Genomic DNA, 27,639 nt, shown 5'->3' with positions numbered 1-27,639 from the left:
ATGATAGAGAAAGTCTACAAAGCAAGCAAGACAAAATCCACAGATAACATCACACCCAAAGAGAGAAACTGTGTTTTCCATTAAGATCAGATATGAGGTAAAGATGCATCTCCTCACTACTGTTTTTCAACACCATTTTGGAAGTCCTAAACAATACAGTAATATTTTAGCAATGAGTAAAATATATTTATATTGGAAAAAAAGGGTAAATAAAGCTGTCTTTGTTTGCAGATGGCATGGTGGGTGATCTATATCCAAAAAGATTTTAATATGTCCCACACACCAGAAAAGCAAAACCAAACATCTCTCAAAAGATAGCCCCCAAGAAATTCTCCTGGAAGTGATAATGATCTAGCTATAATACACAAGTTTAATATCAGAAAGTTAATCTTGTTTTCCCTATACATTAATAATGAACAGGAGGAATCTAAAATTAAAACACACTATCACTTACATTAATGGTCTCCAAAATGAAGTGGATATGGGAAATATAGTAAAGGATACAATATAGGAGGAAAGCTATGAACATAGAAAAGGACATCATGGAGAGGTAGACCCTGTTCATGGATAAGAAGACTTAATATTGTCAAGATAATAGCTCTTCCTGAACTTCTTTGTACATCCAAGGCAATACTCACAAAAATCTCAACAAGGTATTTTGTGGATGTTGACAGCTGATTCTAAAATTTATATGGAGAGGCACTGTGTGATGACTCAGCCCTAACAGGCTTGAGGGCCAGCCAGCCCAAACCAGTAATAAGATACTTCCTGAGAGCCAACTTGAGTCTGCCTAAGGGCCTTAGCAATAGCAGCTGAGACATGATCTGAGATGACCTGGACTTATGAGAGGCTGCCATGTCACACCAGCTGATGCATATTCATCAGACCTTCCCCCAGGATGGGTTGGAGGTTATTTAAGGCTTGCTTCTTCCTGAATAAACTGAGCTTGTTGTTTCAACATCCTCCCAGAGTCTGTGTCATTGACTCTGTGCCTATTTACCACCCCCAAAGGGAACAACACAGGACCCTGCCACAAGGCACAAGACTAAAGGTGGCCATGTCAGCCTGTAATTCTAGCCTTGGAAAGAAGAGATAGGCATTCCACAGAGCAAGCTGGCCAGCAAGACTAGCCACATTAGCAAGCTCTGAGTTTGACTGAGAGACCCTGCCTCAATGAATAAGGTGGGAATGTGATGAAAAATGAGTCCTGATATCAGAGTCAGGCCTCCATGAGTACTAACACATGCACCCACACATACAAAAATTTCGTATACATATTTATGCACAAAACACACAGAGATTGTGTGAGAGAGAGACAGATACAGAGACAGAGGGGGAAACAGGGAGAGATATGAATAGAAAAAGAAAAAAAGGATTGCCAGAAAGCTACAACTATCAACACTATGGTATAGGTAAAAGGCTAAATATAGACCAATGATAAAAAAAAAGGGAACCTAGAAATAGTATCACACAAGTAGTCGACAGGCATTTTATAAAGGTACAAGTAGACAGAATGAGTAAACAGTTTGTAGACATCAGGCTTGAACCACTCAACATGTACACATTAACAAAAAATGAGAATTCATGTCCAAACCTTACACTTTTCATGAAAAACAACTCAAATCATAAATCTAAGTGGAAGCAAACAGTGGTAAATCTCCCAGGAGATAATGTAGGAAAACCCAAGATTGCCTTGGGTGTGACAACTATTTTTAGATATAATGCCAATGGCAGGACTCATGAAAGAAATAATTGACAAGGGGAATGCCATTCAAATACAAAACTTCTGGGAGAAACATTGTTAAGAGAATACGAAAACAATTTAAAACACAGAGAAAATATTTATAAAGGCTTCCTTTATATACAAAATTCCTTCTTAATAATCAATAATTAGAAAATAAACAACATAGTTGAAAGGAGCTGAAAGACTTGAACACAGCTCTCACCAAACATATGCAGACAGTCTGAGAGTATGTGGAACAATATTGACATGATATGCCAGTAGGCAACAGCAAATTACAATGGAAAACTAATTCACACCTGTTAGAATGCTGAAGTCCAAATATCAACATGCAAATATGAGTATGCTCATTCATAGAGGGTGGAAATACAAGATGGCATGCCTGTTTGGGAAGACAGATTGACAATTTCTTACAAAACTCAATTCCCTCGAAATACTACTCAGCGATCACACTGATTGTTATTTGCCCCAAGTGAATCAATAACTTCTGTCAATGCAATCCTCTGTACACAGAAGCTTACAGCAGCTTTGTTCATAATTTGCAAAAATTTAGAAGCAACTAAGCTGCCATTAGGCAGGTAAGTGGAAAAATAAACTGTGATACAGCTGAGTAACATTAGTCACTGAAAAGAAGTGAGCTGTTGAACCAAGCAAAAAAAAAAAAAAAAAAAAGAAGGAAACTTATTATTAAGTGGAAGAAGTCAATCTTATAGGACTATATATTATATGTTTGCAACTAGATGGAATTCTTAAAAAGGTAAAATTATCAAGACAGTAAGATCATGATTGTAAAGAGTAAAAGAGAGAGGGACATAGAATAAATAGGCAGATTTTTAAGACATTGAAATTGCTTTTGTTGGTACTACCATAGTAAATTCTTTACATTACATGTCTAAAGCCTTAGAATATACAATGTTAACATTGGACTACTATATAACCCATGAACTTTGGAGGATAATGTACCACCATGGGTTCATCAGTTATAAGAAACAAACCATTCTGGTGTGGTATATCAATAAAGGTGGTGGGGTCTCTGCATGTGTGGGATAGAGAATGTGAGTCAAGTCTTTCTACTTTCTCCTCAATTTTTCCATCAATTAAATTTTCCTGAAAGGGGAAAAAACAATCTAAACAACTCTAAAGCCAAAGAGAACTGCTTAGGGATCAGGAACTCTCTAAAAGATACACTATGCTGGGAACTGGATTCTCTCACAGTAATGGAAGTTTGATCTTGCCTATTAATGTGTGTGTTGATGTGTGTGTGTGTGTGTGTGTGTGTGTGTGTGTGTGTGTGCGCACACGCACACGTGCGCGCGCAGATAGAAACCCTGACATCTCCTAAATCAAATCCATGGCCATAGAGGATGACCCAGTAGAGAGCAGAGCAGAACACCACACTGAGTTCACAGTAGAGATCCAGCACCTGGTTCTGAAGAGTTCAGAGAAAGCAGAGAAGAGGCTACCAAGGAAATTGTTGGTTGGAATATTGTCATAACATACTTTAGTGCACAGGTAAGATCTTAATGAGAATAATTTTGACATCCCAAATTAGTACTAAAGTCAACATTGTTATTTTATTTTAATAGCAATTTGTGGCTTTCTAACTTGAGCAGACATTTTTAACTTAATATATCCATCTAGTCTGATATAGGATCACTGGGACTCTGTGCCTTGAACAGCTTCTGCTCACCACCGGGAACACTCTGAAACTTAAACCTTATTTTTAAAGAAGGAAAATCTGTTATCTCCAAAATCCACACTGTGTTTTTGGATTGGTTACAAAGAAAATCTCAAGTCTCCTTCCATCTTAAAAATTGCTCTACCATACCAGGAAACAGAGACCAAGAAACTTAACAATATTTTGCCTCCATTTCCCTGATTTGTAGCAGATGTTGTGAGAGTTGGAATCAGACAAGGAAGTTCAGACAGGGAGGCATGGTTTAGAATAACAGGAAATGTGAGAGGGAAAAATGACAAGGTAAAGACTTTTTGTTCAACAATAGAACGTAATTTTGTAGTAGATCTTTTTAAAGCATGTATTGTACCACACAGCATCCCTTCATAAGACTTCTTACGTTGTCATGTTAAAATGAATTTCATTTTGTCCTAATCAATGAATCTCTCTGCTTGCTATTACCTACAGACCTGCCTAGCAGCTAGAGTGCTGGCTATACTCCAGTGCCAGGCTAGCAGTAAAGTAAGAAAGTCAAGTCACCGGGGTCTGTCCAAATGTTCAGTCGAGGTAGCTGGAAAATGTCACCTACACCCAGATAATTTTGAAATTCCTCGCTTTCTCTTTCTCCCCATGCTCTGAAATTTCCTCCAGCTTATTTGTCTGGCTAGAGGTTAATGGAACACTAATGATGTTAATGAGCCTTTCACGGTGAAAGTTTTTTCAAGAAAAAGATATAATATCTGTTTTCCTTCCCTTTTAATCTTTTTCATCATTTAAGAGTTACAGGCTGAGACAATTAGCAAGTTGCACACAGCTCTGTCTCCCTGCTCAGTCACAGCCCAGTGGGGCAAAAAGCAGGAGCCGATTAGATAGCTTCACGTGTCAACAGGTGAGAGCGCATGGATGGCACAATACTATTCAGGGAGAAAGTGGGGAAATTAACAATCTGTTGGTAAAGCTCCTCTATGGCAGGCTGACTTCGGGCCCTACCCAGAATGCTGAATAACCACCATCACGTCACCCCTTTCCCTTCATGGGATGAAGAGCAGGACGAAGAGCCATGAACCTCAAGAATTTTGGAGTCTGTTCAGCCAAGCATCCAAATATTTAGTTACTTAAAGAGAATTCACTCTACACTCACAGGACTCTGGTAAATGAAGGATTTTTCATAAGACAAGTTAGTTAGCAATATTTCCCAATTTCTTGGGCATCCTTCCACTCAGTGGTGTTTTGGCATTCTGCCTCCTTATGCTTTGAAAGTATACATAGATGCATATGGTAATTAAAACAAGAACTCATAGTGCTGCTAAATGGAAAAACATTGAGAGTAAAACATGTCCAAGATTTGAGCCAATCTCGATTGTGACTCAGCTGGTGTTAAGTTTTATTTTTGGTGAAAAGGCCTAAAGTGCCTTCAGCAAATGCCTTAGGAAGAAATTCAGGGCACTCAAGGGAAAGGGCTGTGAAAATGGCATTTCACTTTTCTCAGATTGTTGATTTCTTTTGTCTCTAAAAGTGGATTTTAATTAAATGAATCATGATTCATAATCAAGGTATAAAGAAAAATACTAAAGGCTCAAATCAAAATCAGGAATTGTGGGCACAATTCTCCTAGAAAGGGCATTCTCAGTCAGAATCCAACCATTAGTGCCAGCTAGCTCCAAGTGTAACACAAAGCAATATATTAATAGGCCAAAGTAATTTTGAACAAATTATATGTTATAGATGTTATAGATTATATATAATGGGTTGCTGGCCCCATTAAGAATTTTCTATGTATCTTTAAACTTTAAGGCTCTGACATATGCTTGGAAAATCAAAATCAGCCAAAGGTTTGTGGCCAACCTATGATGTGCATTCCATCTACGTGTTCCTGGGAGAGGTGACAAGGGTACAAATGAAACACAGAACATGGGACTGTCAATGCAAGGCTAAACACATAGCTGAAGTAAATAAGAATCAACTAATCATGGGCTGAATGAAGCACAAAGCTCAGGGGAGAGAAAATATTCTTCAGATGAAACTTAGTGGCCAACTGAGGGCTGTGATAAAGAGGTTATATGGTATAAGAAATATTAATATAATAAAATAAAACACAGAAGGGACATCCAGAAGCAGGAGATGAAGAACATATGTGGATCTAGAAAATCCATTGATGATTCACAGAAATCAGAACAACTCTGAGTGCCAGAGAGCAGATGAACAGAAGTCAGACAAAACTGAGGATAAAGAGCTTGCCTTAGATTTATTTGTCCAAATTCAGAAATAGGTTTAGTATAAGATGGTAAAAACAAAAGAATGTTGAGAATGAAAATATAAAGATGTAATGACAAGTTTGACTTAGTAGACGAAAACAAAAGACTCTAAAAGACCTAGAAGCTGCTGGCCAGGGCAACTAAAATTAGTGGGCAACAAAAAGAAGATAAATAGTTTCTTAGAATAATCATTACATTCAACATTCAATGCACTGTTTTGGAAAGGTATTGCTCAGATTCATCACAATTCTAATGCTTAAAACTCCTCACTCCCAATCTAACAGCACAGTTTCAGTTGCTCAATAACACAGATATACTCGCTAAACCATTTAACAATAATTTTACCAATTTCCCTCATTGAAACTCTCATTGGAGTGAAAGATGCTTTGTGGGCTGTGAGGTTAGATATCATTATGAACATATTCTCATATTGTCCATTTGGAATCATAGGCTTCTAGAAGACAAGTGTTGTGTCCATTTAGTAAACTCTGCCACTCTATGAAAAGCACCCAGCAAATCCATAGCAAAGACTTTCTGCAAGAAATGAAGATAGCAACCAAAAATAGTCCCAAAGAATTTATCAAGTGCCTGAGATGGTAACATCAGCACTAAAGCTTTTATGCACATCACATCCTTGTTTTCTAAAGAAATAACGAACCCCCCCAGCAGTGTAAGGAACTACATAATTGTGTAGATGGAGCTGCAGTGCTAACAGCAATGTGCTACATCCAGATGGCAAATGGGATGATGGTGGAGCCAGGATGAGGAAGCAACTAATGATACTTCAAATAGCAAACCGCAAAGCAAATGTAAGCACAAATGACATATCCAAGACCAGACAATGAAGCACATGTCAAAGTCAGCTGCTTGCATTGGGGGAGGAGGAGACGGAAATAAAAAAGTAAATATACACTGCATAAACATAAATATGGATGCATGACACAAATGCAGAAGTACTCTGTACTTGCCGCTGATCAGCCTTCGTTCTCACTCATCCTCTCCTGGCCCAGCTCCACTCAACACAAAACGGACTGCAGACTACCCATTCTACCAGTAACAACTCAGCCTCCATCCATTGCCTGATGGGCATCTTTCAAAGCACAGCCCCCTTCCATTTAACAAGCAATAAAACCATCTGTAATATCTTGTCATGTTAGGCACCGCAGTTCAAAAACCAGGGAAAATAAAGACCAGGGTTTTTATGCTGCTCCTGCAAGTTTCCAGATTGAGACTTTGTTCTAGCTTGGTCAGACTAGCTTCTCTTCTACACTCAGAAGGGTGACTACCCAGTGGTTAAACTATGATCTCTTTGGGAAGTGGTGGACAAACGTATTTAGGTAGAAATGTCAAGGCACGTCTACATAAATGATTAGGTGAAATGTATATAGGTTTTAGATTACTGCTTGCATTTTCATTAGGGGCTGTATATCTTCATTGAAAGCTGTTACACTCTGATGAGGGCAAAGCAAAGCACTCTTCAGAACTGCCTGGACAAATGCTGAGATAATGCTTTTCAGACAGACAAAATGCCCTTGCTGATTTATGGGGCCATTGCTGTCCTTGTCAGTGCCTCTGGAGCTCCTGATACAGCTGGAAGGAGAAACTTCCATCACAGATGAACATTTCCAGCCTTAACCTGTTCATCCTGACAATCTGTCAGCTCACCAGAGCCAAGTTTTCTGTTGATCTGGACAAGACAGCAAGACAATGGCCAGGAAATCTTTTCCTCCCTGTAACTGTTCAGTATTTACTCCTTGTATAGCTGCTTTATCTAAGCAATAATAACTACTCCCTGTGACTCAGTTTCCATTTCAGTCTCCTTACTGACTGCTTGCCATGAAGCACTTTCACATAAAGATGGAGCAGAATGGTATGCTCTTGACATTGAACATTGGAATCTGTGCCCCTGTTCTGCTGTTACAACTCATTTTAATGTTTGCCTACTTTTCCTAACGTATTTTTATTTCTGATTCGCAGTATACTTGAGACAGAGGAAGGTTTGCTTCAGCTCAGGGAGACATGCCACAAATCTAGCTGAGACCACAGATGGTGTGGGTTGGGATGACTACCTTCTTTCCAGGTTTTCAGTGGTTATTTGTATGCAGCATACAACCCTCCACACTCATCAAGATTGTTAGGGGAAAGGGTTCAGAATGCTCAAAAGCAGAGCAGTGGAATTGTTCTTGTTTGTGGCAGGAATGGGCTTACCATCCATAGAGACAGAAGTATATTAACAAAGAAGCAAGCTGTGATAAACACTTCCCCTTTTGATTTCAGAGAACTGCAGTGTGCTTCCGTTGGTCAGTGTCAAAGTATCCTTTCAGGTGGGACCAACAGGTAAATTTTCCCTGAATTAATATGCAATTCCACTTCCTGTTTTGGTCCAATGAGTTTGTTATTCTCCTATGTGGCCACTGATTATAAAATCATAGCTTTAAAAACACAGAGCCACATAGCCATAGTGGTGTACTCATGGCTGTGAGTTCAAGGTCAGCCTGCTCAACATTGTGAGTTCTAGGTCAGCCAGGGCTACAAGGTGTGACTGTATCTCAAAAAGGATCTACATAGCCATTTGGCTATATATGTATTTGGCTGTCAGACATTTCCCCCCATTGTTACGTCTGTCAGAATTTGGAGATTGTATAATGCGAATTCAATCTTCCTACTGAAGTCAGAAAGAAGTCTATGATATATACCAGGGAGAAAAGACCCTTTAGGGTTCATTCACGAGGAGGATGAACTATTCTGGACATTTTAAGAATGCTAAGATAATACAGAATCATTGGGAGTCCAAAGAAAAAGCCACCTTACTCATCTCCTCTCATCTGTGATTGCACAATTAGCCTGTGCTGAGTCACCTGCCCCCTGCTCGGCTTCCATCGACTCTGTTATTGATTAAGTGCAAACATATCACATCTTCCAGGGTCTAAGTCCCAATGAGACAAATACTATATTTAGTTAATCTTGGTATCTCCAAAGACAGCACTTTACAAACTACAGATAATCAAAACTACATTAAAGGCACAGGAAAACACACTCTCTTAACCATAACAGGCAGGAAAAGGTTTTTCTAAGTGTTTCCCCACATCCACAGGTGCTGGAAACCTTGTACATGTATTGCTTAAGGCTCTTTGTGAGCCTCAAGGCTCCATCAATACTCACTTCCTAAGTTGATCACTTCAAAACAAGCCTGACTCTTGTCTCTTACCCTTCTGCCCCCTCAACCCACTCTGATTTCCCCTGACAGCCCAGAGGTGCTTTCTGTCTGAATGAATTGGGTTTTGCAGCACACAGAATGTCCCACCTATGTTCTCTAGTCTGTACTCACTATTCTCTTCTCTCATAGTTTCAAAGTCTGCTTTGGGATCGGCAGACCTGGCAGTTGGATCCCCTTGACTCAACCACGAATTCCCTGCCAGAAAGTGTTTTTGAGCTCTGGAAGATCAGACCCAGAATGTGAGACACAAGTCACTGTATTTGAGAATAGGAAGTCAGAGTTTATCTGATCCAATGTTCTGTTTATAGCAGAAGAAAATGAGAAGGCGAAAGCAAGCAGAATGTCTGGTATTTAAGCTCAGGAAGCCTGGAGCCTAGGAATCTCAGTCCAGGGCAATTTTCCTCTTAGTAGAATATTGGAAGTATTGGGTTCAAGATGCTACCAGAATCTAAGGAGTAGGGGCCAGGAAAGCAGCCATCCTAGAGTACACAGACCTCTCTGTACATAAAGAAAAGCCAGCAGTGCTCAGGTTGAAAAGCCTCCTTTCAGCCCATTAAGGCAACATAAATCCAACAGTCAAGGATGGAATAAAAAGAATTCATTTTGCAGCTGGGCTTCTGGAGTGCTCTACTACTAGTAGTTAGTACATGACAATGCTTAAATATCCATGAGTATATGACAATGCTTAAATATCAATGAGTACACTCACCTCATGGGTAGCTTTACTTCCTGAGAGCTGGAAAGACCACCTCTTTTTTCACATAGCACTGTCTTGGTCTCTGAGTTCGTGGCCAGAGAAACAGAGCACAGCAAGAAGATTTTCAGGGATTCCAGTCCATAAACTGGTTACCATGTCATGAAGAAAGCAGTGTTTTGACCCCAGAGTCAAGAGATGGTTCATAAGGTCAGCTAGGATTTAGATTTTTTTTATGTGACCTAGATCAAGTTGTGGCTTCTTGCACTCTATGTCCATCTATCTGTCAAATAATATGACTCCCTTTACCTGAATTCCTATAGCTTCTGATGCTAAGACTCCCCAGCACTCTTTCTGCCCTGCATAGCTTTCCCTTAGCTCTAAAAGACAGGTGGCAAGCAAGACATAAAATAACATGTCTCACCAAACACTGCAGTGCTGTCCAGGGTAAGATGGAGTGAAGGTGGAGGTGTATGAGACACTAAGGACAAGTTATTGTTCTTTAGGCATTTGGTGATGATAGCTCCTTTGGATAGACATCCTGTTAGTGGAGGAAGACCTTCTAGGAAGAGAAGGATAAGGGAAGTGATGGTTAGTATGGTGAGTATTTTGTTTCATGTAAGTTACATGGAGTTGGTTGATATAAATGGGTGAAGGGAAAGTGTAATGAAAATTGAGGCTGTAAGCAAAATGTAAGTGATTAGGTTAAGGAGTATAATGGAAGGGTTGTATAGGAGAATAGTGACTATTCATCCTATGTGGGCAATAGATGAGTATGCTATGATTTTTTCATGTTTGTGTTTGATTGTTATCAGGTTTATATTTATTAGTTCATAAGTTCAGAGAAGTATTGATAGAGGAGCAGTATTTTGTCACATAAGGTGGATTAAGCTTGTGGAGTAGGATACCTTGAGTAACTTCAGAAAGTCAGCACTGAAAGGGTGAAACCACTAGTTTAAGTGGCTAGTCAAAGAAAGGTTAGTGTGAGCGTAAAGTTGTGGGTTTGGGGTTGAAAATTTCGAGGCCTACTTGGTTGAACTTAAGAAAGAATTATTGAGGCTATTGCTTGAGTAACAAAGTATTTTGTTGCTGCTTCTGTGGATATGGGGTTTTATTTGTTAATTAGTGAGTGAATGATGGCTAAGTTTATTTCTAGGACAACATATATAAGAAGGACGTTGGTGCTGAGGATTGTGACTATTGGACCTGAGAAGATGGTATGGGATAGCTGGGAAAGTGGGCATGACTGAAGTATTAAAGATTAAAAACATGACTCCTCCATTCATTAATTCAGTGTGGTTAGGCATCTTTTAAATCTTCTTGGTCCTCAATTTTCTCATCTGTGAGATGGAAATGACAGTAATGATAATGACCTATATCATTGTTGAGTAGCTCCAAGGTAAAGACACAGGACCTGATAATACCAGTTGCTTTCTGAATCAAAGGTGGGGGACATTACTAACCCTCCCTAAGCCAATCTGTTCTTTCTGGATAATATAAGTTATTCTTACATTGTTTGGGGTAATATATTTAAATCTGGGCACATGAAATGCACAATACAGGTGACCCTGAAGACACTCATCTTGTGTTGTTTATAATAAATATACAAGTCAAAACCAAAACCCATCACTTGTACTCTGGCACTGGCACTGTCCCGCCTGCCTCCATAGGTCACTTCAGTGTGATTTAGATTAAAACCCCAGGACACTGTTCTCTTTCTTTTGCTTCTGTCTGAGGGAGAAAAGCTTTCTGAGACCATAGTCTTGTTGTCCTCACTTTTGGAGGTCACTTTGTCTTGGCATGTTCCCCCATGTTAGGTAGTACAAGTCTTTTTTCAACATCAGCTCGCTCATTAGTTCTATTGGTTTCAAGAGCTCGCCGGACCCAGCCAATGTAATATTTAACACCAGTGAGGAAAGTGTTTCACTCAGATGGGTCTTTCATCATCTCTTCCCATCTGGAGCTCTCTTTAAACTCACAGAGTGCACCTGCTAGGAAAACAATGAACTTCAGTGACTTTTCTTTGTGTGCAGACAGAACTCTGGTAAAAAGAAAGCTGGTGGCAGAAGAATCACTTGGTGGTGGTTGTCGGGGTGGGTGGAGGATCCTGCATGGAGGATACTGGTCTGGCCATTTTCTGGGAGTTTTGTTGGGATTTGATTAGATTTCCACCTTTGATTGACACCTGTTAATAACCCCAAAGCTGGGCAGAAGATGCTTATATTGTGAGCCCGAGTTATCTATGACTTTACTTTTCATCAACCTTGTCATTCAAGGGCAGCAGGGAAGGATATTATTTTTTTTTCTTAAAATGTTGTTATGACTCCACAGACACTGGACAGGCGAAATGGTCCTGTATGTCTGCTTTTATGATAATTCTCAGGAAATATATTGCCAGGATTGTATTCTATATTCAAAGAATTCATTTGTGTGGTTTATTACCCCTGTTTTGATGTGTGATAGGCATCTTGGTGACAATGCTGTTTATTTCTTATATTAATCTTGGCAGGAGCATTTCATTCCCTCTTTTCAAATCATATTTTGCCCTTAAAAAATTCGAAACAAGATGCTGATCTTGAAGTTCAAGGTCAATAAAGGGAGAAACAAAGGGAAAAAAGAGCTAAAAGAAACAAAATACTTGAAAACCTCAATTAAGTATAAATGCCCCAAAATTAATGTTGACATTAAAAATCAGTCATTGTGGTGCTGAGTACGCAGAAGCACTGAGTGGGAAAATGAGTAAAAATCAAAACAAACTAGCAAGTACAATCTGATTACTCTTTATTTTCCCCAAATCATAAAGTCTGCAAATCATTTTCTGGGCATAGGCAAGAAGAGCAGTCTACATGCTTTCTCTTTTCATGGATGAGAAAAATAAGGTCATAGTGCTTAGAAAAAGAGGCAGAGTGAGCCAACAGGACTACATGCTTGGCCAGTTTTCTCTGTACATGAATGCCATAGGCACAGCCATGCTACCCAGAGCAGGAAAATGTCATCCCTTTATCAGGCTGTAACACAGTGATGCATCCTCTTGCCACTGACTGTGATGTGGCACCAGTGCTTACAATGCCAGTGCCAAGAGTAAGCGAGGTAGAAGGCCTGGGGGACTATAATTACACCATGCTCAAGGAAGAGCAAACTGCCCTTTGGGGAACTTGCCTGGGACTGCCCCTTCCATCAGCTCCAAGAAGGGATATGATGACATCTGTCTTCTTGGCACACAGGCCAAATTTGGGTATGTCCTGGTAGTTACAGTTTACACCTACAATTACAGAACACTGTGAAATAAGCCAAATACATTTTTAAATGACTTATTTAAAACTCATCTACAGAGCTGGGCTTGCTCATAGTCACCATGCAAAAAAAAGGTCTTCCTCTTCCATCCTTCCCAAGCCGCAATGTATCTGTGTAGCACTTTCCCACCTCCTGCCATCCACCTGACTATGAGGACTGTGGGATATTTGGTTGCTTGCCACCCTTTCATTCTCCTCTTGTGGATTAGCTGTTATCTGGAATGTGGATTGATTTTGTGATTCACTAAAAGATTCCTCTAAACCAACCAACAGATCATCACTTCATCCTTCACTTTCCTAAGTGTGAATTTAGACCCAAAACTTTGCAACTTACATGGCAGGAAGAAGGAGGAAGGAGAAATAACAGAGCCACATCTGTCTTCCAAATGGTTTCCTGCACAAACACCACAATCTTATTCTTGAATGCAACAAACTCCAAGGTTGCTCAGTCATGGAGTATGGTTTCCAACTCATGGTTCTTTGCTTTTTTTGCAGTAGCAGCATATAGTTGAGTATCTTACCATGAAAGCAAGAAACTTGAATCGAGGCTAAAATCAAATTCTGGTAACACACACTGATTTTCCTTACAGTTAATGGACAGCACAATTTTAATACCATACAGGTGTCATATAGTAAACAAATCCCCAGTAATTTAGGATCGTTCTTAGCTTCTCTCCACAATTAAGATTTACAGAAGCTTCGAGGTGGCTGCATGCTCTGAGCTCTGAGTGCCACATGCATTCTGCCTTCCGGATTCTTTCCTCATTACAATAAAGGTGAATGCACTACTCTCCATTATTAGAGTGTCACTACGGTAAAACAAGCAAAAGAACTGCAAACCGGTTGTGAACTCCACGGTTACTTACCCAGGTTGTCTTGGGAAGAGGCCACTGTGGGCGCTCTTTTTCTATAAGCTCCTGGGTTGTTGATTTTAAGAAGCAGAGCATAACCAAAAGAATTCCTGTACTTAGCATTGCTAAAGAAGCTCTACATACCATCTAATCTTACTGCTTCAGAATTCTGGTCTCACTGACTGCCTGCACCATAGTGTTCTTCCCATCATGGCTCTTTCCCCAGAGCTCTTGCACTGCTTAAATGTCTATGAGGTGCCTGCAGTGGCAGTTCTGGTCTGTGCCTCTAGCATGTCCCTCCTGCTTCCCCAGTGTGGTGGTATTCTGTTCCCTGAAATATTGTGTGTTCCCTGAAATAAAGTTATCTGGGGTAAGAGAACAGGATGGCCACAATATTAAACATGAGAACAGGCAGTGGTAGCACACGCTTTTAATCCCAGCACTCAGGAGGCAGAACTAGGCAGATCTCTGTGAGTTCAAGGCCACATTGGAAACAGCTAGGCATGGTGACACACTCCTTTAATCCCAGGGAGTGGGGGCAGAAAGAGAAAGATTATATAAGGCATGAAGACCAGAAACTAGAAGCTTTTGGCTGGTTCAGCATTTGGCTCATTCAGCTTTTAGGCTTTGGAGCAGCACAGTTCAGCTGAGATTCATTCTGGATGAGGACTCAGAAGCTTGCAGTCTGAGGAAACAAGACCAGCTGAGGAACTGGCGAGGTGAGGAAATTGTGGCTTGTTCTGTGTCTCTGATCTTCAAGCATTCACCCCAATAACTGGCCTCAGGTTTGATTTTATTAATAAGAACCTTTAAGTATTCCTGTTACACCCCAGTGCCAACAAGTGGGCATGCCATTGTTCTAGATGCTCTTACAAAAGTCCTGGGGCTATTCTGATTCCTTCTGTCATTGCTTCTTTCTCCCCTTCCACTCTCCCTCCCTCCCTCCCTCCCTCCTTCCTTTCTCCCTCCCTCCCTCCCTCCCTCCCTCCCTCCCTTCCTCCGTCCCTCCCTCCCTTCCTTCCTTCCTTTGTAATATTCCCTATGCATTGAAACCCCATTGACTTTGCCTTCACAATACACCCAAAACTGTGTATAATCAACCACTACCTCTACAAGACACAAGATGTTCATATTTAACACTCTAAACCTATGGTGCAGAAGGATGTTTGGCATAGATCCAGTACTGAACTGTTCATTAGCTGCTGGATTATGTGCAGTAAGTAATATATAGCCATCTATGCAGTAAGTATGCTCTTACTGGAGGAGATGTTTCTCTGTCAGGAACTTCCATTGGAAAGTCTCCTGAGAGGAGAGTCAACTGTCTATGCCCTTACGTGGGAGGCAGGAAGAGAGGGCTGTGGCCATAGGTGAGAGACAGTATGTCTGCAAAGTATGTGTAAGACCCTCTGTTACACCCTGAGCATTGGAAACAGGCAAGCAGATAAACAGACAAACACATAAACAAGCAGTAGGCAGCATCGTGCAATGTGCAATTGATCCTTGAAAACATGAAGAATTCCTTCAGTATCACTTTGGGAAACTCTCCATTTCTCAGTAACAATCAGAAATGAAGCTTGTGTTTTCAGGGGCTGAAAACCAAGAATCTCCAATTCAGCTAAGTTGTCACAGTGTTTAAGACCTGCTTGGAATACTTCAAAATGTAAGCTTGTTATAATTTTCCCCACATTTCAAATCTTGATAGAGAAGCTGCAAAACCATCCAGAAAAAAAAATTTCAGTCTTACCATTTATTAATATATTTTTACAGTTCTCCTTATACTTGTTACTCACATGTCTGGTTTTTATATTTTTATTAGTAATTGTGAATAAATTGAAGTAGTCATGACTATTCTCCCAAAATACCTGTGTTTAGTTCCAAGTGGGAACATTCTTTTTTAAAGAAAAGATATATTGTATTTTCTATTTATTCGTGCACATGTGTGTAGGTGTGTGTGTGTGTGTGTGAGAGAGAGAGAGAGAGAGACAGAGAGAGACAGAGACAGAGACAGAGACAGAGAACGAGAAAGAAAGAGACAGATAAGGGAGAGAGACAGACAGTTTATTGGTGTGTGTGCAGGCAGAAGGGGGCATCTAGCCCTCTGGTGCTAGAGTTATAGGCAGTTATAACTGTCTAAAGTAGGCTGTGGGTACTGCACCCAGATTCTCTGTAAGAGCAGCAAGCATTCTTTACCACTGAAATAGCTCTTCAGCCTCCAAGAATATTCTTTATAAAAGAAATCACAATATGTAAAATGAATAAAAAATTTATTAATAAAAAAAGAAATTATAGCATAATGTTCAAAATCAGGAAATTAGGGGTTAATACTGCATACAATCAAATATTATCTGGCATAAGCAAGTATAATCAATGTTTTCCATCCTGGCTCACCTGCCATGGACTGCAAATATGATCATATATCTTCAATTTCCCCACGAGCTTGCTTTCTGCAAGCCTATGCTCTTTGGAAGACTGAGACTCAGAATTCAGATTCAGAAGATGGATAGGATGCTCTCTAATTTTGGGATGCTGGTAAGTACTGGTAAGGAAGTGATGCTGTCTCTTCTAGTATAGCTAACTGGGTAGTTCCTGAGCCGAGTGGAGCCCACTGGAAGTGTTGTTCACTCTCATTGTTTTGTTCAGCCAGAAGCTGAGTGTATGTCAAGTTATCATTTTGTTTTCCTTGTAATTAAAAGTAATTTGTGAGAAGATATCTTAAAGCTGTATTAGTCCCCTCAAACACTCATTCACCCACTATTTCCAATATTCATTGATGATTTTAGCTGGAATCAATGATTTCTATAGTAGATGTAAATCAAGTTGCTGTGATTGTTCTTTTACTCAACATTACTAAGTGGAATTTTTTCACCTTTTAGTCCATTCATGCATTCACTTATTAAACTACTTATTCATTCCATAGATTCATTGACTTTATTCTACTCATATTATAATCTGTTCTGAAAAGGTTTATTTTCATACTCAAATTGCCCCAGATTTCTCTATGTCCAGTAGGCATCCCCTCAAGGTACTTCTTGAACTGTTTAGGTATGTGTGTGTGTGTGTGTGTGTGTGTGTGTGTGTGTGTGTGTGTGTGTGTGGTGGGGGCTGGGAGGTGGCTACAGAGGCCAGAAACATCAATTTCCCTAGTGCGGGAATTACAGGTGGTTTTGAGCCTCCCAGTATTGGTATTGAGAACCAAACCCAGATCCTCTGCAAAACTAAGTACACACTCTTAGTTGCTGAGCTGTTTCTATAGACTCTTTTCTTTTCCTCTGTCTCTCTCTGTCTGCCTTTTTTTTTTTTTTTACCATGAACCTGCTTCTAGTATTGGCTATTTTTGATAGTATATTCACATGAGAAGTATTATAATACATATTTATTCACTCTGCTTTTAAACCTATTGCATGACCACAAACTATAGAATTTACCTTAAACTAAGAGGGACCAGTGTTGATCACTTTGACGACATCATCAACCACAAAGGTATCATCAAGGTCAGAAATTATAAAGATGTGCAATTCACAGTTGCAAGTAAAGAATAAACAGAGAAGCTGCTTACGTCTAAGCACATATGCTCTCAGTATAGGATGATTATAATAATGGTAGTCATGATTATGAAAGCATTACTGCAAGTTTTCCAGGGTGTCTGAAGTAATATGCAGAAAAGAAGCTGCCTCTCCTCATTAAGCTGAATGTGGTAGAATGCCAAGCAGCTTTTGTTTTCTACATTTATCTGTAGGGTGTGTCTTCCAAAGCTGAAAATATTTTAGAAAAACTGATGCTGTTAAATGACATTTATGGTGGTTTGAAAGAAAATGGCCTCCAGAGGGAGTGGCATTGTTAGGAGGTGTGGCCTTGTTGAAGTACGTGTGACCTTGTTGGAGGAAGTGTGTCACTGTAGAGTTGGGCTTTGAGGTCTCCTTTGCTCAAGCTATACCCAGTGAGACAGTTCACTTCCTGTTGCTTGCAGGATCAAAATGGAGAACTCTCAGCTACTTCTCCAGCACATCTGTCTGCATGGATCTTGCTTCCTGCCATGGCAATAATGAACTAAACCTCTGAAATGTCAGTTACCCCAATTAAATATTTTCCTTTATAAGAGTTGCTGTGGTCATGCTGTCTCTTCACAGCAATAGAAACCTTAACTATGACAATATTCATAGTGAGAGATAGCAAGTGCAGCCTCTGTTAGAGACACAGGGAGGAGTGGATCTTTCATGGCATGTATGCAAGGCCCTGAATAATGTGGAGAGGGAATTGGAAGAGATGGGATGGATTTTCTTTTACACCACCCTTTTACAAAGAGATAGAATAGAATGAGAGATAAGCTCAGTAGTGGCATGCATAGGGAAATGTAAGGCAAGCAGAATAAGAGAACAGATTGCTAGCCTCTATGACCACCTGTCTGCACAGGACACTCCTCTCAAAGGGAGGACCATTGGGTGAAAAAACTTCCCCCATCCACTCTTGGCTTCTAAGCACAGAACACCCCTCTCTTTGCAAGCAGTTCTACAGTCCTTCCTGAATTAGAGAGGCAGGAGCAGGCTGCCAGCTTAGTCCTGCTGGCCTTGCCTTTTTCCACGAAGGGCTCTCTGCTGCCAGGACCATAGTGAAGTGCCCTCCTGCACAGCCTCAGGCATGGATGAACTCCAGAGAAGACCCTCCACTGAGCAAATGGATGGTCTGGTTTTTAATTCAAGTATTACAATAGCAATAATTTGGCACTGATCAGCCGTGTTAGTCCCACAGGCCAAAGGGGGACTGCAATCCAGTGTGAGGCTCTAAACAATGACTTCCTTTAGATAATCACTTTTTTCAGAAGCCAACTGTGCATATAAATATCGCATCATGCCAAGACTTGGCAAGTTTTTATCAGTCTCAACTCAGGCAACTTCTGTATCCTTTATGCCCCAGGCACTGGAAATGGCTCGTCCTTTCAGTCAAGCCCAAAACAATCCTACCAGCCAAGAGACAACCAGAGATGGGGCTGTTATGCCTTTGCTGTTCCCCACTCCGGCAGCTATGTTCATCTGCTCAACCCCAGTGAACCAAAATCTCACTCTCTGTTTCTTCTAAGATATTTTTAAAATTATGCTACCTCAAAAAGCCTCCTATCCAATATGTAGGAAACTAGAGCCATGTATTTTAAAGAAATTTGCTTGGTCAGTGGGAATAGGGGTGTAAACATTCATTCACTCCTGAGTTCTTTCCCCAAACCTTTACCAACACTTCTTATAATAGGCTGGAGAAGTGGGCAACAGAGCCGGCATTGGGTAATATACTTGATTCTACAGGAAAAACATGTATAAACCTAGCTGAGGTGGTGCTGAGGATCAAACCCAGGGTTTCATGCATACCAAGCAAGCAATTGGGCTTTATCCCCAGCCTCTAGTTTTATGCACATATACATTGATAATGTTGCAGAAACATAGCTCTCACTTCAAAGATCATAAAAGAGAGTTTATTGTGGAGCTGTAGATCAGTAACCATGGCCCAATTACCCCCAAAATGATGTTCCAATGAAGTAACAGATTCATGCATATTTTCAGTCACACATCAAAAAAAGTGACAAATCAAGGTACTTAAAATAGATTACTGGAAACAACAGATAGATAGATTATAGCAAAGCAGGAAGTCTCTGCTTTAGGCCTCAGATGCTAAATGTTGGAACCTAAGAGGGTTGCTTGTGTATTCCAAAAGGATTCTATCTGATAGTCACAAGTATGTTAAATCAAACATGGAAACAGACAGCAAATGGCTATTAATGAGGCTAGAGATAACATATTAGATTAGCTTTGTATCTGGAACATTCAAGCTCTCTATAATCAAGTTCTAATCATCCCATCAGCCTTGTGGGTTGTGGTGGTTTGAAAGAAAATTGGCACTATTAGGAGGTATGTCCTTGTTGGAGAAAGTATGTTACTGTGGAGGCAGTCTAGTGGTCTCCTATGCTCAAGCTATGGCCTGTGTTACAGTTCACTTCCTGTTGCCTGCAGATCAAGATGTAGAAATCTGAGCTCCTTCTCCAGCACCATGTCTGCCTGCCTGCATGCCATGCTGCTATGACAAAAATGGACTAAACCTCTGAAACTGTAAACTACTGCCAATTAAATATTTCTTTTGTAAGAGTTGCTGTGTTCATGTTGTCTCTTTACAATCTTAACCCTAACTAAAATGTAAGGTCTTTAGCACAGGTATGGCTTTTATCTGGGAACTTCACTTCATAATACAATTTATAAATTAATGACAGTGAGATATTAACAAAAATTAACAACAATAAAATTGAATAATTCTAAGAACAAACTGTAATAAGTAATATGAATATCCTTTTTCTATTGGGAATTGAGACATGTAATTGTAATCTGCAATTGACTGAAGGTAACTGGAACCAAGGATGCGAAAGATTTGATGAGCAAAGTCCTTTCATCAGGCCTGGGTAAGTACCATGTGCATTTCAAAGACTAGGTCCATTAACAAACTATTTATTTAATAGCTACTAAGGGCTAAGCACCATTCCAGGCTTTGTAAATACAGTAAAGTCCATGATCTCAGGAGGTTTAAAATCTAGTCTGAAAAATCCAAGAGTTAAGCCTTCACAAGCACTTACCATCCCCCAGACACTGAAGCATTTTATAAGAACCAGCTAATTTCATCCCCACAACTCTAGAAGACAGGAGCTAGTGCCTCCAGGGCACTTTGTAGCTGAAGTTCATGCATGATAAGAATGTTGCCCAAGCCATCCACCTGATAAATATCAGCTAGTAATAAACAGGAACCCTGGCTTTGATAGATGAATACCTTTTAAAGAATGAAGTGATTCTGTACCTGGACAGTGAAACTGAAGATCACAGAGAGAGCCTAAACAATCATGTGACATCACTCAGAAATTTCAATATGTGTCAAAATATTTTGATAGGACCAGTCTGCTGTCACCACAGCATCCTAAATGTTTCCCTCTTGCCAAGTCTAGACTCTTAACCTCAGCATCTACTGACAAGGAAGGAGCTAAACAAATCAGGGCTTCTTTTGACTGCTTATTCTGATAATTCCACTTACTGAGAGTCATCCAATAACCCACCATGTTCATCTATGTTGGATTCATGTACCAAACTGTATGTAGCACTTCATCTGTACTACATAGAGTAATTTATTCTGGAACCAGGGATTTTCTAGAAAGCCTTCCTACTCCAGGCCATCATTTCTTAGGTTATATAACCACTTGTCTCTTTTTTTGCCAGCTGGCAAGAGGAAGGTGTTCTTGGGCTATGTAGATATACGTGGGTAAGGGGAAATGTGGCTTTGGAGTTAAAGAGTGATTTATTGGTTTCTTATCATTCCCATAATTCAATTCTCATCGCCCCTCTCTTACTCAGCTGGTAAGAGCTAGGGAAATAGTGCACATATTATATAATATACCCTTGACCAATTAGCTTGTATTTTAGGACACTAAAGTTTGTTTCTTGCCTACCTACTTAAGAAGATTTCTTCTATCAGATTTTTTGTGGGAGTATTATTTCATTTTTTGACAATCCTTAAGATCTCTTAAACTTCCCATGACCGAGAAATATCCTTTATATGAATACATATATTTAATATAACTGGTCTCAGAAGAATGTCCCAAGCATCTTTCAATGCTAACATTTCTGTCTGCTTGGAAAATGATCACACATAGTTATCTTTCTTCCTTTCCTTTTTTTCTTCCTTTCTTCCTTACCCCTTCTTTTGTTTTTTACCATTGGAAACTAAAAGAAAAGTGCTCATGCCATCACCTGTTGACACTCTTAAAGACATACACTTTCATGTAGAGACTACAAAAGTGTTCACTAAGATCTCTACTTTCAAGCCTCCCTCCTAGCCTGATATTTGCATATATCAGAATGCTCTGAAAGCAATTTGGGACTAGTCATATGTTTATACACATGACTCCTGATAACACAGAGACCAAACGAGTAAATTAGAATTGCCCTTTTCTACTGGAATCTGTTTCTGACTGCTCTTTTATGATGGTGCTTGCACAGACAGCTCTACCAAGGGTGTGCTTGACTTAAATCTCTTGAGGCCCCATTTTCTTGTCCTTAGTAAGAGCTGGTAAGCAAAATCACCTCCTGGGAAGACAGGGTTGGCAATGGCACTGTTGGTTGGTGAGGGGGTTGGTTTTAGGGAAGGGATGCATTCTCTTCTCTCTCAGTTCTCTAGCCTCAAAATGCTAGCCCTTCTCTCTCCTGATGGCAGGCCTCAGATATTTGCTTGGCTTATTTCTCTATACTCATTTTTGTTGAGGTTTACCACATTCTTGCACATTTGCTTTATTTTTCAGGGACCCTCTTCCACTGACCTGAGTACACAAAGCACAGGCGGGGCTCCAGGGACCTTCCCATGGAAACTACCAGCCCTCCTCACCTCCTCTTGGCTGCTTTTTCTAGCCTGGCTCAGCCTTGGTTTACCTGGCTCCTCACCTATTAATTTATGGATGATTTCAACATGTATCACCAATTTTACCTCAAAAGGTATCACCTAGGAAGTCCAATACACCTGCTCCCAAAGGTAAACTTAAAGTAAGTGTCTTCTCAAATATCACTTGGCAAAAGCCCATTTTCACAGCTATGTCATTTTATCCAATGGCCAGTGAGTCACTCCCCTAGTCTCCATCTACCTTCTTTCCCAGAAGGTATTTAAATGCCCCATTCATTTGGAAATCACTGGAAGACAACTCCAAAATACTATGAAATGTTGTTTTACAATTTTCTTAGAGGCATCTTAAACTAGAATTATATTTCTCCATGACAACTTAAGAAGTGAGCTGGAACATTTCAATCCATAGCATCATTTCTCACTCAGAACAGTGTATGCACCATGACAGCCCCAAGGACACAGGCCTAATGGAGAACTTTCTCCCATGACATCATTCAGTAAGAGAGTTTCTCCATTCCAGACACTTCATTGATGATATGGTTTGGGCTCTGCCTATTCACTTGGGTGACAGACGATTCTTGCCCTTGCATTAACCTTGCATTTCTCAGACTTTAAAAGATTTTGGAAGGATCATGAATACTACATAGTGACTCCGGTGTAGAAATGCACATGATGGAAAACATATCCTTGTTTATCAAGCTCTGCCTGTGTTTGACTTAGACGTGCAGGTGCTAGACAGATTTTTTTTATTGTTTGCCCTGATTGAAATGACAACATATATACACACAAAAGCCTTGCTCTTCAGATTTAAGCAAGGGATGCTCTGGAGTCCAGGGAAGCATACCCTGAAAAGGAGAAGCTGATCCGAAGTGGTTTTCCTCTTCCCTTCTCAGAAGATGCCTCACTAAGGGCCATCTGGTCAACTCAGCAGGCTTGCTGAAGAACACAGGGTCCAGATGGTTGGGCTCTTGGAGGATTCTTCATAAGCCCATGCATCCAACCTCTGAGTCACCATATGCCGAAAGGTCACCCATTCTGAGAGGCAGGCAGCCTTCCTGGGTATTTTCTCTGTGGTTTTCTTCTTGTGGAGTCTGCACCCTGATGTTTCAGGGTTACGAGGTTTTAATAAGGCATCATTATAATTGCTGTAAGTACTAGCTGGCATCATTGAGCTCAGCCTCAGCATTGCACCAGAGGTTTCAGAAAATCAAACTGAAAGAAGGAGAGGGCATAGCAAGAGGTCCTCACATAGGTATAAACAGATGCCATGTGCCATTTTGGTACCTGCCTTCCTATAGGAATGCCAGAAAAGGCCAATATACCTTGATGACATGGTCTTATCTTGGCATGCATGTTGGGTACCTGATGGCTTAAAGGACTCAGGGGGAAGGAAATGTACAAATGAAAAGAGAATTAGTCTTGTTCCCTAGTACTTAAGCTATGCCCTCAAGGAAAAAAAAAAAAAAAAAAAAAAAAGGCAATTTAAGACAGTGCCTTTATTCTCCCAGCCTCTGAAAGTACAGCTATCCCCAGAGGTAAAAGGTTAAGCAGTATGACATTTACAGTTCTCTCTCAGTCCCAGCATTTCCCCATGCCTGGGATGTTTGCAGAGCACTGAGAATATCTGGTAGACAGGCTGATATGGAATCATGGGGTCTGGAAATCTACTTTGCCCTAGATGCCCAGGGCCCCTTTGAATAGATATCTGCTTTGTTGTAGATACAGTATCCCTTTCCAGGAGTGGCAGGTCAATGCAGACTCATGTTGGTGACTTGCTGTGAGTAGCCTAGGCTACCCAAGGGTCCATTGACAGTGTAGGTAATTTCATTAAAGTCTGACATTTGCTGAGCATCCCTTAAGGGCAAAAGTGCTCATTCCAATTGTAGGGCCCCATTGCAGGGCCCAGCAGGCAGCTTGGTGGCTGTGAGACTGAGCTGTCATCTTCAGCATCCCTTACCCCACTCTTCTTCCAGCTGCTGCAGAGTTGAAAGGCTCATGTGCCTTCTACTTTGAGAGCCTGAATGCATTCTCCTCACCTCTGTCTTCCTCCCTCCCTCCCAGTGCCTGTTAGCACCTAGATGCTCACTTAGTGGGACCTAAGGAAGCAAGGTCTTCCCTTTGTCCCCAGATGGCAAGATGTTTCATTCTTGTGAACCCAGGGATGTGCCGGGCAGGCCTTTCTGGCAAAGCACCAGGTCTAGGAATTAATGGAAATAAAGACAAAGGCCCCAGTCAGCTGACCTCCCTGTTTCCCAAACAATCTCTTGAAATGATGGTTTTAACAACTACAGATACACCAATTAGTCACACTCCTGGATCCCAGATGCTCCATTTGGGGAGCATTTTCCTTCCTTAATTCTCTTGATGTACATAGACAGTATCCAAATCTATCCCACAGAGGCTATGCCAGGCTTTTATACGTGCTTTAAAAAAGCATGCATAATATATCTGTTTTCCCCAAGTGAATAGGATGCACCAAAGACAATAAGTAGTCCCCAAAGCTTATAATAGAGCTGAAAAATCTATATGGCCTAGTGACATCATAGCCATTGTATCATAACCCAGTGCATTGCACTTGTTTGTGGTGACTGTATTGCTAGTCACACAGAAATATTACATGTGGGACTCTGGAGATGGCTGTGAGCAAAAGGCTTGTTTTGCAATCGTAAAAATCCAAGCTCCATTCTCTGAGGATCTGAACCTAGGTAAAACTGCTTGGTGGGTGGCATGCACTTGTAATCCCAATGCTGAGCAGGAGATAGGAGCTTCCCTGGAGTTCACAGGCCAACCTGGATGTCTAATTGGTAAGGCTTAGGCCTGTCTGGAAGAAAATGGACTGTGTTTCTGAAGATGATACTCAAAGGTTGTCCTTTTGCCTCTATAACACACACACACACACACACACACACACACACACACACACACACACACCACGAAAAACAATCAAATCCCCCCCCCCAAAAAAAACTATTGCATATACAATCATAGTAGAAAGTGTTTGATAATGATAATAAATGGTTGTTATGGGTTTGTGGATTTAATTGTAGTATGCTTTCTGTCATTATTTTCAAACATATTTATTCTACATAACAATTATTGTAAAATAACATGCTTTGTTATCCCAGGAACTGTTTTATACAGCTCATGTCTACAGCATCTTTTGGTTGCATTAAGGGGCCATGAGGAGTAATTGAGCAAAATCCCCTGGTCCCTGCAAGAACACTTTGTGAGAGTCACTCAATGACAAAATCACCTAAGGGTAAATTCTTTGCAAGATGTCCTCATTGGTGACACATGAAGGTCACCTCCTCTGTTGTCAGTGGATTATAGCTAGCCCCAGGATTTACATTTGAACTGTAACTACATGAACTTTCTGGAACTCGGTGTCTTAGTTGCAGTTTCTGGTGCTGTAATGAAACACCACAATCAACTGCAGCTTGTGGAGGAAAGAGTTTATTTTGCTGACTGTTCTGTGTCACAGTTCATCTGTGAGAGCAGTCAGGGCAGAAACTCAAACAGGGCAAGAGTCTGAGGGCAGGAGCTGATGCAGAAGCTAGGGAGGAGTGCTGCTTCCTGCTTGTCTCCATGACTTGCTCAGCCTGCTTTCTTAGAGCACACAGGGCTATTAGGCCAGGGATGGAACCACATACAATAAGCTGGACCCTCCCACATCAATCACTAATTAAGAAAATGCTTGACAGGCCTGCCTACAGCCCCTATTATGGAGACAATTTCTCAGTTAAGGTTTCCTCCTCTTGGATGGCTACAGCTTGTGTCAAGTTGGCAAAACAACTAGCCAGCCTACCTTGCCTCTTATAATAATAAATATTAGCTCCTCTCCTTCCAGCTACTTGTTCATGTTTTACATACAGAATCCCCACTTTTTGTCAAATTCTACAAGATGTTTATTATAATCCCATCATCAATTTCTTAATGCTTTTATGCTAACTGTCTATTTGAGTTCTCTGGAGAAAGAGAATTAATAGGATTTTCTCTCTAATATGTATTATAGACAAAGATTTGTGTGTGTGTGTGTGTGTGTGTGTGTGTGTGTGTGTGTGTGTGTGTGAGAGAGAGAGAGAGAGAGAGAGAGAGAGAGAGAGAGAGAGAGAGGCATGAGGCATAGATAGACACACACACTCACAGAAGGATAGGAAGTCTGAGACAGTGAGGGTTAGATTGACGGTGGGGGTTGGCTCTATAGAACTGCAGAGGCCAAAATGTTCTCCATTCTGCTGGAGGAGACCTGGTGGTATAATGAAAGCTGCACCTAAGGCTCGAGGGCCAAGATTATCAATATGTGCAGATGTTTTTCCAGCTCAAACAGAAGCAAAGCTGCCCTTGCTCTGCTTTATGGATCTAGCTGAGCACTCAGTGGACTTGTGAATGCTCACCAAGGTTGGTGATGGGACCTTCTGAAAGCAGTCTTCTTGTCTGACGACAACTTCTTTCAGAAACACCCTGGCAAACACTCTGAAAAGGTCTCATCATTTACTTGGAAATCCTCAACCCAGTCAACACAAACTACATAGAGAGGAGCAGAAGGCAAGATGAAACAGCTCATGTGCACATTGTCTAAACTTAGTTAATTTAATTTTGTACTATTGCTGGGGGTGTGAGTACATAGGGTGTGTGTGTGTGTGTGTGTGTGTGTGTGTGTGTGTGTGTGTGTGTGCATATGTGCCATGGTGTGCATGTGCCACAGCACACATGTAGAAGTCAGCTTTACTTCAGTTCTAGAGACAGAGCTCAGTTCCTGAGGTGGAATCCAGAGTCACTTCTACTCTTGGCATTGTTCTTTTAATTTTTAAAAATTCATCTATTTATTTTAAATCCCAGCCACAGCCTCCCCCCGCTATCCTCCCCTCCAAGTCCCTCCCCCACCCCCCACCTCCCACCCCCGGACCCCTCCTCTTCCATCTCCATCCAGGAAAAGGCAGGTCTCATATGAGTATCAATAAAACATGGCATACCAAGGTGCAGTAAGCCTAAGCACCTCACCATATAGCAAGGTGACCCAGTATGAGGAGTAGGCCCAAAAGCCAGTCAGAAATAGTCAGAAATAGCCCTTGTTCCCATTATTAGGAGTCCCACAAGAGGCCATGCTGTACAACTCTAACATATAAGCAGAGTGCCTAGGTCAGTACCATGCAGGATACCTGGTTGTCAGTTCAGTCTCTGTGAGTCCCTATGAGCCCAGGTTAGTTGACTCTGTGAGCCTTCCCAAATGGTGTCCTTCATGCCTCTGACGTCTACACTCCTTTCTCCTCTTCCTACACAGGATTCCCGAACTCTGCTTAATGTTTGGCTGTGGGTCTCTGCATCTGCCTGTATCAGCTGATGGATGGCACCTTCTGATGATAACTGGGCCAGTCTAACTGGATGTCGGCATGTAGAAGAATGCAAGAATGCAAATGGATCCATATCTATCACCATGCATGACTCAAGTCCAAGTGGATCAAAGACCTCAACACAAATCCAGATACACTGAACCTGATGGAAGA

General features: G+C 40.9%; 1 protein-coding gene across 1 annotated transcript in view; it reads right to left on the bottom strand.

Annotated features, from left to right (window-relative positions):
* Positions 1 to 27,639, bottom strand: part of Opcml (opioid binding protein/cell adhesion molecule like) — a 1,142,273-nt gene that overhangs the window by 688,501 nt on the left and 426,133 nt on the right. The gene's annotated exons all lie outside the window — the stretch shown is intronic.

The sequence above is a fragment of the Onychomys torridus genome, chromosome 7 (assembly GCF_903995425.1).
Source record: "Onychomys torridus chromosome 7, mOncTor1.1, whole genome shotgun sequence".
NCBI lineage: Eukaryota > Metazoa > Chordata > Mammalia > Rodentia > Cricetidae > Onychomys > Onychomys torridus.
This window is presented reverse-complemented; position numbering and strand designations above follow the sequence as displayed.